This window comes from Giraffa tippelskirchi, chromosome X, assembly GCF_054371585.1.
Source record: "Giraffa tippelskirchi isolate mGirTip1 chromosome X, T2T-mGirTip1v1.2.pri, whole genome shotgun sequence".
Classification (NCBI taxonomy): Eukaryota; Metazoa; Chordata; class Mammalia; order Artiodactyla; family Giraffidae; genus Giraffa; species Giraffa tippelskirchi.
Window position 1 is genome coordinate 115964490 of NC_137289.1, and position 15196 is coordinate 115979685.

Sequence of the window (15196 nt, forward strand, 5' to 3'; positions counted from 1 at the left end):
ACATTTGCAGTTGCAACTCTGATGAGCAACTTTTCATATGCTAATTAATCTGTACTGGATGCAAATCTGTTAATATAAAAATATATAAATTGCATGTTTTTATTTTTCTTCTATATCTTAGATAAAAACAGCTGTTGACTCATACAGTGTCCTAAAACCACTCATTATTGTCCCAAATTAACAAACGTGAAGAAAAGAAATCAGAATCACATTTTAAAAAGCCACAGGTCAGTGGTAAGAAAGTACTGTAACTGTCAAGTTTCATCTCAGGTGGCTTTTCTCTGACTTTGTTTTTTATTCTGTGCTAATCATAGAAAGTACGGGGTATAATGTTTGTCACAGAGAGGTACACAAAGTAAATCAGCTATATCTGTCACACTAAGTAAATCAGCTATATCTCAAAAGGTGGTTACTGTTAGAGCAGTGTAAGGATTTGGAGTTTAGGATAAGATTTCATCAGATGCCAATGCTGAGTGGCATTTTATTTGACACATGTAGGTATTTTATACTTTGATATTTCTGATGATTGGATCATAATTGCATATGAACTATTCATAAATGTATAATATAGAGAACTATTTAGAGACACACGGTACTATATTTGAACATTCATCTAAAAAGCTCTTGATAGCACATTAAACTTCACAATTTGTTGGAGGTACATAAATGGCAAAGACTATCCACATTTCTGAAAGCAAGTGAGATTCAGGTCCTAAATGAAGAGAGAACTCCATACTCTGGCATGAACATTGCATCAGGTGGTGATGCTGAAATATTCATGGCAATTAATGTCACTGGAAGTTTGACTGGAAATACATCCACTTTCACTCCACCAGAAGGTCTGAATATTCCTGGGCCACCAACCACTTAACATTTGCTCGCAAGTACTAATACTGTACCACCATTACTGGTTCAGTTCAGTCACTCAGTCACGTCCGACTCTTTGCGACCCCATGAATCTCAGCACGCCAGGCCTCCCTGTCCATCACCAACTCCCGGAGTATACCCAAAATCATGTCCTTCAAGTCGGTGATGCCATCCAGCCATCTCATCTTCTGTCGTCCCCTTCTTCTCCATTCCCCCAATCCTTCCCAGCATCAGGGTCTTTTCCAATGAGTCAACTCTTCGCATGAGGTGGCCAAAGTATTGGAGTTTCAGCTTCAACATCAGTCCTTCCAATGAACATCCAGGACTGATCTCCTTTAGGATGGATTTGTTGAATCTTCTTGCAGTCCAAGGGACTCTCAAGAGTCTTCTCCAACACCATACTTCAAAAGAATCAATTATTCGGTGCTCAGCTTTCTGGTTACATATATATATATATATATAAATAAGTTCAGTCAGTTATGTGCCTGCTATAGACTGAATGGGAAAGGAGTATGTCAAGGCTGTATATTGTCACCCTGCTTATTTAACTTCTATGCAGAGTACATCATGCAAACTGCCAGGCTGGATGAAGCACAAGCTGGAATCAAGATTGCTGGGAGAAATATAAATAACCTCAGATACGCAGATGACACCACCCTTATGGCAGAAAGCAAAGAAGAACTAAAGAGCCTCTTGATGAAAGTGAAAGAGGAGAGTGAAAAAGCTAGCTTAAAACTCAACATTCAAAAAACGAAGATCATGGCATCTGGTCCCATCACTTCATGGGAAATAGATGGGGAAACAAAGGAAACAGTGACAGACTTTTATTTTCTTGGGCTGCAAAATCACTGCAGATGGTGACTGCAGCCATGAAATTAAAAGACACTTGCTCTTTGGAAGAAAAGCTACGACCAACCTAGACAGCATATTAAAAAGCAGAGACATTACTTTGCCCACAAAGGTCCATCTAGTCAAAGCGGTGGTTTTTCCAGTAGTCATGTATGGATGTGAGAGCAGGACCATAAAGAAGGCTGAGTGCCAAAGAATTGATGCTTTTGAACTGTGGTGTTGAAGACTCTTAAGAGTCCCTTGGACTGAAAGGAGATCAAACCAGTCAATTCTAAAGGAAATCAGTCCTGAATATTCATTGGAAGGACTGATGCTGAAAATGAAGGTCCAATATTTTGGCCACCTGATGCAAAGAACTGACTCATTTGAAAAGACCCTGATGCTGGGAAAGATTGAAGGCAGGAGGAGAAGGGGACAACAGACGATGAGATGGTTGGATGGCATCACTGACTCGATGGACATGAGTTTGAGTAAGCTCTGGGAGTTGGTGAAGGACAGGAAAGCCTGGCGTGCTGCAGTCCATGGGGTCGTAAAGAGTCAGACACCACTGAGCAACTCAACTGAATGACTGACTTATAAACTAAATTTTTGCATCCTCCCCAAATTCACATTTTGAAATCCTAATCCTCATTATGGTGGAATTTGAAAGTAAGGTCTTTGGGAGGTGATTAGGTCATGAGAGTAGAACCTCATGAATGGGATTAGTGACCTTTATAAAAGAGATTCTAGAGGGACCCCTCATCCTTCTACTGTTTGAGATAGCAAGATGGCTGTTTATGAGAAAGAAGTAGGCTCTCACAAGACACTGAATCTGCCAGAGCCTTGATCTTGAACTTGCTAGTCTCTAGAACTGTGAGAATAAATGTTGTTACAGTCACCCAGCCTATGACATTTTATTACAGCAAAATGGACTAAGAGAGTGTCTTTGCCTTAAATCAGATGAGTTTGGCTTTAATTAAAGCAATTGAATGATGATGATCAACAAGTTATTAATAAATTCTAGAGTCAGACTTAAGTATGAGTCCTGGGTGAATCATGTAAGAACCATGTGTGCGTTTTTATTTTTCCTTCCTTGTAATATGAAAGCTGTTAAACCATTGTCTCCATCTTTTCTTAAAGTTGTAAAGACAGTCTACATTAAATAAAACTACAAATTGAAAAATACTAGAGTAATAATATAAGAACTTATACTTATTAGACCTTTTTGACATCTAAGAATATTTGTCTCCCAGACGAAAGTGCCTAAAGATTAAAGTGATATGTCAAGTTCTTTAGATTGGCCACTGTTGGATAGTTGGTGGTATTTGATAAGGATTCCTTATACATTGTCTCTGGTCCACTTTTGTGCATTTCCAAAGTTATCCAAGATATAAAGGTAAAAATAAAGATGTTCATTAAAGTAAAACAGAGTAGAAATAGAGGAAAATGCAGCAATTCAGCTGTTCTCAAGAGTGATCCCTGAGAGCAGCAGCATCAGCAGCTGTGTGGAATATGGTATGAGATGTAAATTTTCATGTTATACTCTAAAAACTCAATCAGAAACTCTGAGGGTGGCACCCAGCAGTCTGTTTTTAAACATGCCATTCTAGGTGATTCTAATGTACCCTAAAATGTAAGAACCACTGACGTAATGAAAATAATATTGGTCCAAGAATTAAGAGATACAAATCTTAATTCAGAATTAATTGGGTCTGTGATCTTGCACAAGCCATTTACATCCTCTGAGTATATTTCCTCATCTTCAAATGAAGTTTGGATTGTGTGATCTTTTGAGCCCTCATCTCCAAGTTTAGTTAGAAAAGATAATGTTGTTTCATAAATTAAAAAAAAATTCAGATTTCCCATTATAAATAGCATTGGTGTTTGAATTTTACTATTAAGTCTAGATGACTTGGGTTGATTTTCTTGTGTTTTTCATGATTCTATTATATCTGATACAGAGCAAGAACTTACACTTTCTCTAAAAAAATATTTAAGAAATTGACACATAAGTTCTAACTATTTATTGTTAAAATATTAATGAATCTTTAAAGTGTTTTTATAGGTGCTTTAAACACCAAAGCTTGTTAGATATTTCTACAAGCCTACCACATTTCTCTATTTCATAAAAAGATGTTAAAAATGCAGTGTCATGAAACACTGGGCACTCTGAGTTACCCTAAGAGTGGGCAGAGCGGACATGAACTGAGGGGCAAGAAGTTAAGAATAAATTCTATGAGGGACTTCCCTGGTGGTCCAGTGGCTAAGACTCCACACTCTCAATACAGGAGCCTGTGTTCAATCCCTGGTCAGGGAACTAGATCTCATATGCTGCAACTGTGGGCCCCACATATTGCAATGAAGATCAAAGACAATGTATACCGCAATTCAGACCCAGCCCAGACAAATTTTTTTTTTTTTTAATTCTAAAATAAATAAATAAATTGTATGAAGTTCAACCATTTGTTGCCAGGACCTTTCTGGAGGGGAGCATTTGAAAAAATATGAGCTCAGTAATAAGGAACACAAAGCATACTGGACTTGGAAGGGTGTTGGCAAAGACCACATTCAGAAGCAAAAGGAGAAGCCAGTAGCTCTTTTATTTTTTTTTTTAAAGATATGATGTAGATACAAGGAGGCAGGCCAGAGCTTCCTTTTCTGTCATCCCATGTAACTCCTCAGAGGTCGATAGCACCTCTTGAAGCCACCAGGATGACTGTTTGAACTGAAGCCTTACTCCTTTCAATCCTTGTTAAAGAGAGATTTAATGGGAAACAACTAAAGTGTCACAGCTGGGCCCTCAGGTTCAGAGACGGCAATATCCATGGCTGAGAAAAAGGACTGGTCCTCAGTAACAACCCAGAGTAAGCCAGTTCCTTCCCATAGCAGTCTCTACTGCGCAGGTTTAAACTGCAGGGGGTCGAAGAACAACATGGCAGTGAGTTTCCTGGGTTTTCTTACCACTCCTCAAACAGGATTCCACAAAAGCCTCCAATCCAAAAAAGCACAGATCAAAATGAAACGAATCAAAACAAAAAGCCATTTCCTCTAGTAAGAGGCCCAGAAAATGGGTACCTTAACAACAGAAACCTTTTTTGCAATAGCCACCCTATTCCAGCTCAAAATAAATGGAACAATGGAAAAACTGTACCCCTTCCCCACAGTTCCACTGGAGCCAAGCACAAGCTGATCTTGCACTCTGCAACTCCCTCCCTGTACCACAGAGAAGCGGCAGCCTTCTGATTCCCCTGCCCAGTGGAGCTGGCAGGGTTAATGGGGGAGCTAGTCATCTATCCTCTGCTCCGCAGAGGCAGGCTGTGCACATATTCCCCTTGTTGCTGTTCTTTTTGTCATTTCATTGCTCAGTTGTGTGCAACTTTTTGTGACCCCGTGGACTGTAGCCCGTCAGGCTCCTCTGTTCATGGGATCTCTCAGGCAAGAATACTGGGAAAATTTTTAAAAATTAAATAAAAAATTAAAAGATGGGTTGCCGTTTCCTCCCCCAGGGGATCTTCCCGACACAGGGATCAAACCCATGCCCCCTGCATTGGCAGGGGAATTCTTTACCACTAAGCCACCTGGGAAGTCCACCAATGATCTGATCTTCCATCCCCACTGGTCAGAGCAGGTGTTATTATCATTCTCCCTCCCACTCAGGATGGTGTCAGTAGGATCCAGCAATGAACAGACTGTTCACATCTTCCTGGAAGAAACGAGACTAAATGAGGTAGTATGAGGCAGAGCTGGTCCCCAGTAAGCTTCACAGTCCTTTCCCTGTGTCTGTGGAGCACAATGGCGAGCAGCGTCTCACCTCCTACTCACTAGCAATGAGACAGATGAGGTGATGAGAGGTGGAGCTGGCAGACACTCTATTTCCCTTTCCTCATGTAGTGTCAGTGGGGCCTAGCAGCGAGCTGCTGAGCTTCCACATGCACTCAGAATCAACAAGGCAATAAAAATCACTGTCACACATTTGCTGGGAAGATGTCAGCAGAGGGAAGGGCTGGCTGAACTTAACTGCAGCTGTCTACAGTGAGGTGTAAATGCTCTGCTCCACTTTTTTAAGGGTGATACCAGTGGAGTCTAGTGGGAAACTGAACATAACACCCACCTGGATTTCATGCTATACCTCAAGATGTGTAATAAGATCTGAGTTAAATCTCACATCTTATACCAAAAAAAAAAAGTCCAAAATGTTCAAGGATTTAAATGTAATACTTAAAATTATAAAATCTTTATGAGAAAATAAATAATAGAAATTCTTTGGGATCAAATCTAGGCGAGCTATTGTTAAACATGATATCCAAAGCATAATCAATAAAAGGAAAAAATGATAAATTGGACCTCACTAAAATTATAAACCTTTGCTCTGCAAAAAGACTCTGTGAGGAAGATGAAATGCAAGCTTAAGATTGGGAGAAAATAATTCTAAAGAAGTATATGACAAAGTGGCAGTATCTAGAACATACGAAGAACTATTAAAATCAATAGAAACAACAAAAGAAAGATTCAGAAACTGGGATAAACACAGACAGACATTTAACCAAAGACAATATTCAAATGACAAAGAAGCATGAGAAAGATGTTTGACATCATTAGCCATTAGGCAAGTAAAAACCACTTTGAGATATCACTACATATCTATTAGAATTACTAAAATTAGAAAAAAAATAGTGAAAGAGTGACAGCAACGCAAGTTGGCAGCCACCACAGGCTCGGGAGTAAAAGTCTCTCGCCATTTTCAATGGTTAGAACTCGAAAAACATCAGAAAGTATTAGGAGACGGCAGTTAGCTGGGGTCTAGAAAATGACCAACACATGACACTTACAAGATGGACAAGACTGATAACTGGGCCCCCAAGAACAATCTATGAAAACTGAATATACAGCCTTGAACTAGGATGTGGACCTAAATGCCTAGAAGCATACCCCTTTGTAAGATTTGTAACAAAAATTAATATAGATAGAGTTAATGGTTCCAATGGAGTTGTGGACCCAAGAGCCATATCTGCTGCTGCTGCTGCTAAGTCGCTTCAGTCGTGTCCGACTCTGTGCGACCCCATAGACGGCAGCCCACTAGGCTCCCCTGTCCCTGGGATTCTCCAGGCAAGAACACTGGAGTGGGTTGCCATTTCCTTCTCCAATGCATGGAAGTGAAAAGTGAAAGTGAAGTCGCTCAGTCATGTCTGACTCTTAGCGACCCCATGGACTGCAGCCTACCAGGCTCCTCTGTCCATGGGATTTTCCAGGCAAGAGTACTGGAGTGGGGTGCCATTGCCTTATCCAAGAGCCATATCAGTGCTAGCAAAATAGCAAAATTCATCCAGCATTAAAGTTGTCCTACAAGAGCTTTGGCACCTAATATCTAAAGAAAATATGAAACTCCCTCAGCTGCCTGAAGGACAGTGTTATACAGTAGTTAATCCAAAAGAAAAAAACCACAGGCCCTCCCATATCCCCAATGAGATTTAAGCAATTTTCATTTTTTTCCCCAAGTAGTAAATTTTCTAGATACATCTTGGAAACCTCAAAGTACTGTAAAGGAAGCAACCATTCAAAGGCAGTTTATTTTCAGATACTGTAAATGACACTAATTTTGTGTCCATGTGAAATGTATAAGTTGTGCTATAACAAATCTGTCAAGTGTAACCACTATCCACACAGTTGAACTTCTGGGTCCGAGAAAGTATATTTAAATTGATTCCTGTCATAACCAGCAGGGCACATCTAACTCAATTGTTAGATCTAACTAGTTACATCTAACTCAACCTTGCTGCTGATTACATGGCCTGGGATCTCTGCCTTCTTCCCCACCCCCTCCTGGTTTCTTTAAGTCTTAAGTGATGACCCCCTCAAGCCATTATCCTTCTCACTCTCCACTACCATGACCAAAGCATAGATCATAACTCACTCTGCTCCCCTCTGAAATTAGCCTTTGGTGAGGAATTCAGGGCTCTTCCCATATCACTTCTCTCCCTACCTTAACCAAGAGGTGCTTTTTTTTCCTTCCTCCTCCTCAAGTCCCTTTTTGCACCATCACCATCCATCATTTTCCATGACACCTCCTTGCTTTGGCCAGAAGCCATCAGGTAAGGTTGCAAAGAGTCTCTGACCTTCCTCATTTAGCTTTACAATCACTTTATTTACTCTCCACCAGCCTGGGATTTGAATAATGGGTTCTCAGTCCTGCCGCCATTTGCTCTCATCATTGGCTGATGCAGTTTTTAGCTCGTGTTTTGATAAGGTGAAAAGAACAATCACCAGAGTTACTCAGACCTGCCAGTTCTCAAAGTCTTTGGTGGATAAACTTGGAGAAAGGCAATAGAAGACTCCTGTCAGCTCACACAATCCCTCTGAATGACTTTTCTTTTCCTGTAATTGCTTTTACAATGTCAAGAACTTTTAAACAGGGCTCTCACTTGTTCATCTTTGCAATCCATCTGGGTCTAGTTTGGAATCTGACAGGTTTAACATCCTGTAAGTAAAGTTTAACATAACAGTATTCCATAAGCAGCCCTTTCATTGTCAGACCGTTGCCTAATTTTAATGTAATAAAAAGAAGTGTGTGCTAATATATTTAAAAAAAAATAGTGACACCACCAAATGCTGGCAAGGATGAGGAGAAACCGGTACACTAAAACTTTGCTAGTGGGAATATAAAACTGTACAGCCTCGCTGGGTAACCATTTAGCACTTACATATAAAATTAAACATAAAAGTACTGTGTGTGTGTGTGTGTGTGCGCGCGCGCGTGTGTGTGTGTGTGTGTGTGTGTGTGCTTAGTTGCTCAGTTGTATCCGACTCTTTGCAACCCCATAGACTGTAGCCTACCAGGCTCCTCTGTCCATGGGGATTCTCCAGACAAGAATACTGGAGTGAGTTGCCATGCCCTCCTCTAGGGGATTTTCCCAAACTAGGGATTGAACCCAGGTCTCTCCCACAACGCAGATAGATTCTTTACCATCTGAGCCACCAGGGAAGCCCATGAATACTGGAGTGGGTAGACTATCCCTTCTCCAGAGGATCTTCCTGACCCAGGAATTGAACCGAGGTCTCTTGCATTGCAGGCGGATTCTTTACCAGCTGAGCTGCCAGGGAAGCTGTATTGCCCTGCAACTTCAATCTTGGTTATTCATCCCAAAGAAATGAAAACTTAAGTTCACACAAAAATCTGTAGACAAAGGTTCAGAGCAGTTTTATCTCTAATAGTTGAAAATGGACACACAACTTTGATATCCTTCAACTGGTGACAGGTTAAACCAACTGTGGTACTTTAATCCCATGGAACACTTCTCTCCAATAGAAAGGAATGATCTGTTGATACAGGCAAAAATCTAGATGACTCTCTGAAGAAGTGCAGAGTGAAAGCACCAATCTCAAAAGGTTACATACTGCATAATTCTATTTATATAACATTTTCAAAATGACAGAATTGTAGAGATGGTAACAGATTAGCAGTTGCCAGAGGTTAGCAATGTTGTGGGGTGGGGATGTTGGGAATGATGGAACTGTTCTATATGCTTACTGTGATGGTGAATCTACAAACCTACATGGGTGGCAAAACTGCATAGGACTAAACACACATACACAAGAACAAGTAATACTGGGGAAATCTTGTGAGAGGAGTAATACGGGGCAATATTTCAAGATAAAATTTTATAATATTGGTCCTTACTACTCAAAAGTGAGCCTGGGACCAGCATAATCAATATCAACTGGGAGTTGGTGAGAAATGTAGACTCTCTGGCCCTACCCCAGACCCACTTAATTAGAATGCTAAATCCCTGGGTAATTCACACATTCAAGCTACTTAGTAAGTGCTTAATAAATTTGTTAAAGATATTAATTTTGACTAAGTTCCACTTTCACACTGATTGAGAATTTGCCACCTGCTATCCCGAAAAAAGTGCAAGTGAAGCGAAAGTCGCTTAGTCGTGTCTGACTCTTTGTGACCCCATGGGCTCTACAGTCCATGGAATTCTCCAGGCCAGAATACTGGAGTAGGTAGCCTTTTCCTTCTCCAGGGGATCTTCCCAACCCGGGGATTGAACCCATGTCTCCCACATAGCAGGCAGATTCTTTACCAGCTGAGCCACCAGGGAAGCCCAATCCTGAAAAAAATTGCCTCCTATTTTGCCCTCTAACAGAACACAGGGAAGCTTGCTCTAAGTTTCTCAGGATGATCTCTGGCCACAAGGTATATGTAGCTCTTCCCACATATAAATCAGATGCATTTTGCCTGGAACTTTTCATTTATTCCAGTGGTGTCTATAATTTTATCCCAGGCCTACCCTGACATACTTAAGGTAAGCAATGATGTTTTCATAACTTTATGATCAATACACAGACCTGTCTTCATGAATATGATTATGATTTTTTGATCCATTAATCTCTGGTCATTATCACCAAAGCCAGGAAGGACTGAACACTATTTGAACAGTTTTGCCCAATTATTGAGGCCATCAGAGACAAGTTGGCCCCAAATAATATTAAATCCAGGGTCATTTGCAGACATCTTGTGAGTCAATATTTTACAGCTCATATTTCCTTCTTCTTCTTTAATTGATTTATGTAGTCAAGTACCCTATGAATTGAAAGCTTACCTAGATGAAAATGACCCACATTTAAGAATCTAGGACTTTGTCCAAAATATCTCAAGAAAGCTCAGAGGTTGAACTGAAATACCAGAAACAATTTAACTCATTATCAACTCAACTAGTAACAGACATGTCTGGGAAGGAATCCCCCCTAAACTGTATGTAGCCTGTATTAGACCATTAAAGGCTGTTCATGCTGAGAGATGTTTGCATCCCAAATATTTCAAAGGTCCTTTTGAGGAAGTCAACTATTTGAGATATTATTTATGTATCACATGTCCCAGTGTCTTAACTTGGAAATGCAGTCTGATGGGGCTTTTATTTGGGGTTTGAGATACAGACAACAAACAATAAAGATAACACCTGAACTATGTAGCCTGCTAGGGAGTGCTAAGTACAATCAAACAGTGATAAAAGGAATGCAGAGAATAAAGAACTCATATAACTCAACACCAAAAAACCCCGAAAAATCTGATTTAAAAATGGACAGAGGAACTGAATAGGCATTTTCCCAAAGACATACAGATAGCCAACAGGTACATGAAAAGGTGTTCAATATTCCTCACTATTAGGGAAATGCAAATTAAAACCACAATGAGATATCACCTCACACCTGTTAGAATGACTGTTATCAAAAATGCAAGAAATAACAAGAACTGGCAAGGATGTGTAGAAAAGGGAACTTTCGTACACTGTTGATGGGAATGTAAATTGATGCAGCCACTATGGAAGACAGTATGAGGATACTTCAAAAATTATAAATAGAACTACCATATGATCAAGCTATCCCAGTCTTGGTATTTATTCAAATGATACAAAAACACTAATTTGAAATGGTATATGCACAAGTATGTTCACTGCAGTATTATTTACAAAATCCAAGATACAGAAACAATATAAGTGCCCATCAATGAATGAATGGATACAAAAGATGCAGTATGTGTGTGTGTGTACAGAGAACACAACGGTGATTACCAGAGGGGATGCTGGGACAGGGTGAGGGTGATATGGGTAAAAGGAGGGCAACTGTTTGGTGATGAATGGAAACTACAAATTTTTGGTGGTGAGCATGTTGTGGTAGCTCAGCTGGTAAAGAAGCCGCCTGCAATGCAGGAGACCTGGGTTCGATCCCAGGGTTGGGAAGACCCCCTAAAGAAGGCCAACAGCTACTCACTCCAGTATTCTGGCCTGGAGAATGCCATGGACTGTATAGTCTACGGGGTCACAAAGAGTCAAACACGACTGAGCAGCTTTCAAAAAAAATGTTTATATATAGAAGGAATAATATAATGTTGTACACATGAAACTTATATGATGTTATAAATCAATGTTACCTCAGTAAAAAGTAATTTTTAAAAAACAGTACAGAAGAAACAAGTGGGATGGCTAGATGGGAAAAGTGAACTGCAACTCAAAAAAGGATGACCAATGTAAAGATACTAAAGAAATGCTGGGGCTCCCTGCTGGCTCAGGAGTAAAGAACTTGCCTGCCAATGCAGGAGATGAGACGTGGGTTCAATCCCTGGGTCAGGAACATCCCCTGGAGAAGGAAATGGCAACCCACTCCAGTGTCTGGAGAATTCCATGGACAGAGGAGCCTGGTAGGCTACAGGCCATAGGGTTGCACAGAGTCAGACATGACTAAGTGACTAAACAATGTAAAGTTAAACTTTGTACAAAGATACAAAGAAGGTAAGGAAATCCAGCTGTGTGGATGTCTAGGATGAGGAGTATTCCAAGCAGAAGAAACCACTAAGCAAAATCCCAAGGCAGGAGTGTGCCTGGTGTGTCCCAAGAACAATGCAGAATCCAGGGCAGCAGAAGTTGAGTTTGAGAGGATGAGGAGAAGGAGATGAAGTTGTAACAGCAACAGAGGGCTAGACCCTATAAGAACTTTGGTTTTTACTCAGAAAGGAGTAGGGAGGCATTGGAAGGGTTGAGCAGAGTGATGCAATCTGACTTAAAATTTTAAAGACTATCTCCAGCTGTTTTGTTGAAAATCATCTACTGGGGCCTGAGACTGGAAGCAGAGAGACCAATTAGGAGATTGTTACTATAATCCAGGCAAGAGATAATAACCATGGCTCCAACCAGGATCACAGTAAAGCTGGAGAAAAGTGGGCATATAGCAGATGTGTTTTGAAGTTAGAGTTAACAGAATTTCTTGGCAGTTTTGATGAGGCTTAGGAAGCAAAAACAAGAGCCAAGAACAACTCTAAGGTTTTTGGCTTGAACAAGTGAAATAACAGAATTGCCCTCAACTGAGATTGTGAGTAAAGTAGGTTTGGGGAGAGATATTTTTAAGAAGGAATAACAGATGGTAACTAATCTTGTTGTAGTGATCATTTCATAATGTGTAAAAAATACTGAATCACTATATGGTATACTTGAAACTAATTTAATATTGAACATTAATCACAACTCAATAACAAAATTAAAATGAAAAAAACCAAACACACTCAATTTGAATTGCATGTTAAACAAGTAAACTGTAGGATGTACAACTTGTATGTTTAAGTATGAAGTCCAGGGTAGAGTTTAACACTAGAATATACATTCCATTGTAGTCAGCAGTTAGATAGTATTTAAAACCATAGGAGTTAAGTTCCCTAGGGGCAGATGAGAGGGAAAGAGTTGAGTATAATATAAAGAAGGGACCAAGGACTGAACTCTGGAGCACTCTGAAGCTAACAGGCAGAAAGAAGAAAAAAGAAACAGAAAAGGGCTATATATGTAGCATGAACCCCCATCATAGTGACATGGTCCTTTCTAAACCTGTTCAGTGTGTCGGCATGCTCTGTGGGTCTGTGCCACCCATTACAATATGGGATGCTTAAACTCCCAACATTTGGTAACATTGCAAAATAATAAATCTTAAGTCTCTTTGCTTACAGTGTCTGCCATGTCTGCAGGGGACAGGAAGAGGTCAAGAGCAGAGGTGGATGTCACATAAAGCTGCCAACTGGTCACCCTCTCAGGATGAGCACCTTATGTAAGCCATGCTGTGCCAGCATCTGGTCTCAGGTTTTGGGGCACAGAAATGAATGCAATTAATATACCTTGTTGCTCAGACAGTAAAGAGTCTTCCCTCAGTGCAGGAGACCTGGGTTCAATCACTGGGTCAGGAAGATCCCCTGGAGATGGAAATGGCAACCCACCCCAGGAGACCTGGGTTCAATCACTGGGTCAGGAAGATCCCCTGGAGATGGAAATGGCAACCCACCCCAGTATTCCTGCCTGGGAAATCCCATGGACAGAGGAGCCTGGTGGGCTGCAGCCCATGGGGTCGCATAGAGCCGGACACAATTAAGCGACTAGCACACACACACAATAGACCCAAAGACTAGTCACTACAATGGATTCACACTAAATAACATGAAACTATTATATGAAAAAGAAATCATAACAGAAAAAAAAAAAACCCAAAAACCTGGAGGAGCTCCTATAGAAAGAAAGCAAGCTGCTAAGACTCCCCCTCCCCCACCACTATCAGAAGAGAGGGCATTTGATACAAATCAAGTTGACTGGCCTTATAAAGCTTTCTCATTACAGGCAAAGTCAGTTCCTCCAATACGATGTGTCTCCTAAAGGGACCGGCACCACATGTGATTTTAGGAAAAGATGAAGAGAAAGAAGAGAAGAGGGAGATATTATTTGCAAAGCCTTCTATAAGAAAGGCCATAACACATTAAACAACACTATCTGACCTCAGGCCTACTCTGTGTACTATGCCAAGGGATGCAGGGAAGAATGGCACTTTGAGATGACACAATCTGAAGGAGAAACACTGCCCATAGCACTCGACTGCTGTTAGGAAATCACATTCCTAAACAAAATTAAAGGAAAATGCTGGAGCCTTTTCATTTCCTGGGCATTATTAGTGTGTTCCTGACAATTACTGACAGCTAGTCAGAACATTGTTTGTGTTCTTTGCTCTCTGGGCATTTCCTAATTATAAATAATAATCTCATTAATCATGCACTTGAAACAAGTAAATTATCCTGCAGAACATCATAATCAGTTGCATCAAAGAGCCTTCCAGGAAGCCCCCATGTGGCTTGGTTTCAGCTTCCCCATTTGCAGCTCTCCCCAGGTCCTCTCAGGAAGTCAGGACTCAAGGACTGTCTCATAGCACAGAAAGGCATTCATCATGGACAGCTTTAAAACCAAGCCACATCCTCTGAAAACAACTTATTTAGATTTAATGGCACCCTCATGACTTGCCAGACTTGCAAAGGACAGGTTCTTCCTTGGTGGCTACTAAAGGGTTCCTGACATTCACGTTTCATCCCAGCTTTGTTGTTAGACGTTGTTATCATGGAAGCAAGCTATCTCTAACCAAAAAACTATCTTCAGTCCACTGAAAAAATGAGTTGTTTAAATTTACACAAAGGAACCTTTCAACCTTCATATTTTTGTAACAGTTATTTTCTATAATCTCCCTCCTTTTCTTCCTTTCTTCTCTTCCTTCTTTTTAAAATTTGTCTTGACGTATGAGGGCTTGACTTTCTCAATCTGTAACGCATCTTGCTCCCAGCCTTGCTCTCCAGGATGATGGGAAGAAGGTTACTTTACTAAAGATGTCATTGGAGTGACAGATCCTAGAAAATAGCTCTTCAGTCTTTTTTATATATAGCATTTCTTCTCCTTAGCATGGTTTTATTTGAATTCTCTCTCACCATTTGGGGATTTTTATTCCTTCTTTCATAAAGAAGAAAATAGACAAAATACATCGATTTCAAAACCAGATTCAGAACCACCAGCAATAGCAAGTCACACAAAGACTGTTTATACAGACAGGAAGTTAAGGGAAGAAGGTAAAACATTCTAGAATCAGTCATTCTACCAGATACAACATTTGCTGTCATCCTTCTGGGCAGCAGGTGCCCTGTTAGACCCTATAT

The 15196-nt window shown here is 40.4% G+C and overlaps 1 pseudogene; it reads left to right on the forward strand.

The window, feature by feature from the left end:
* Positions 1 to 5353: 5353 nt before the first annotated feature.
* On the forward strand, positions 5354 to 7167 carry LOC145535736 (ubiquitin-conjugating enzyme E2 variant 1-like; annotated as a pseudogene).
* Positions 7168 to 15196: the final 8029 nt, after the last annotated feature.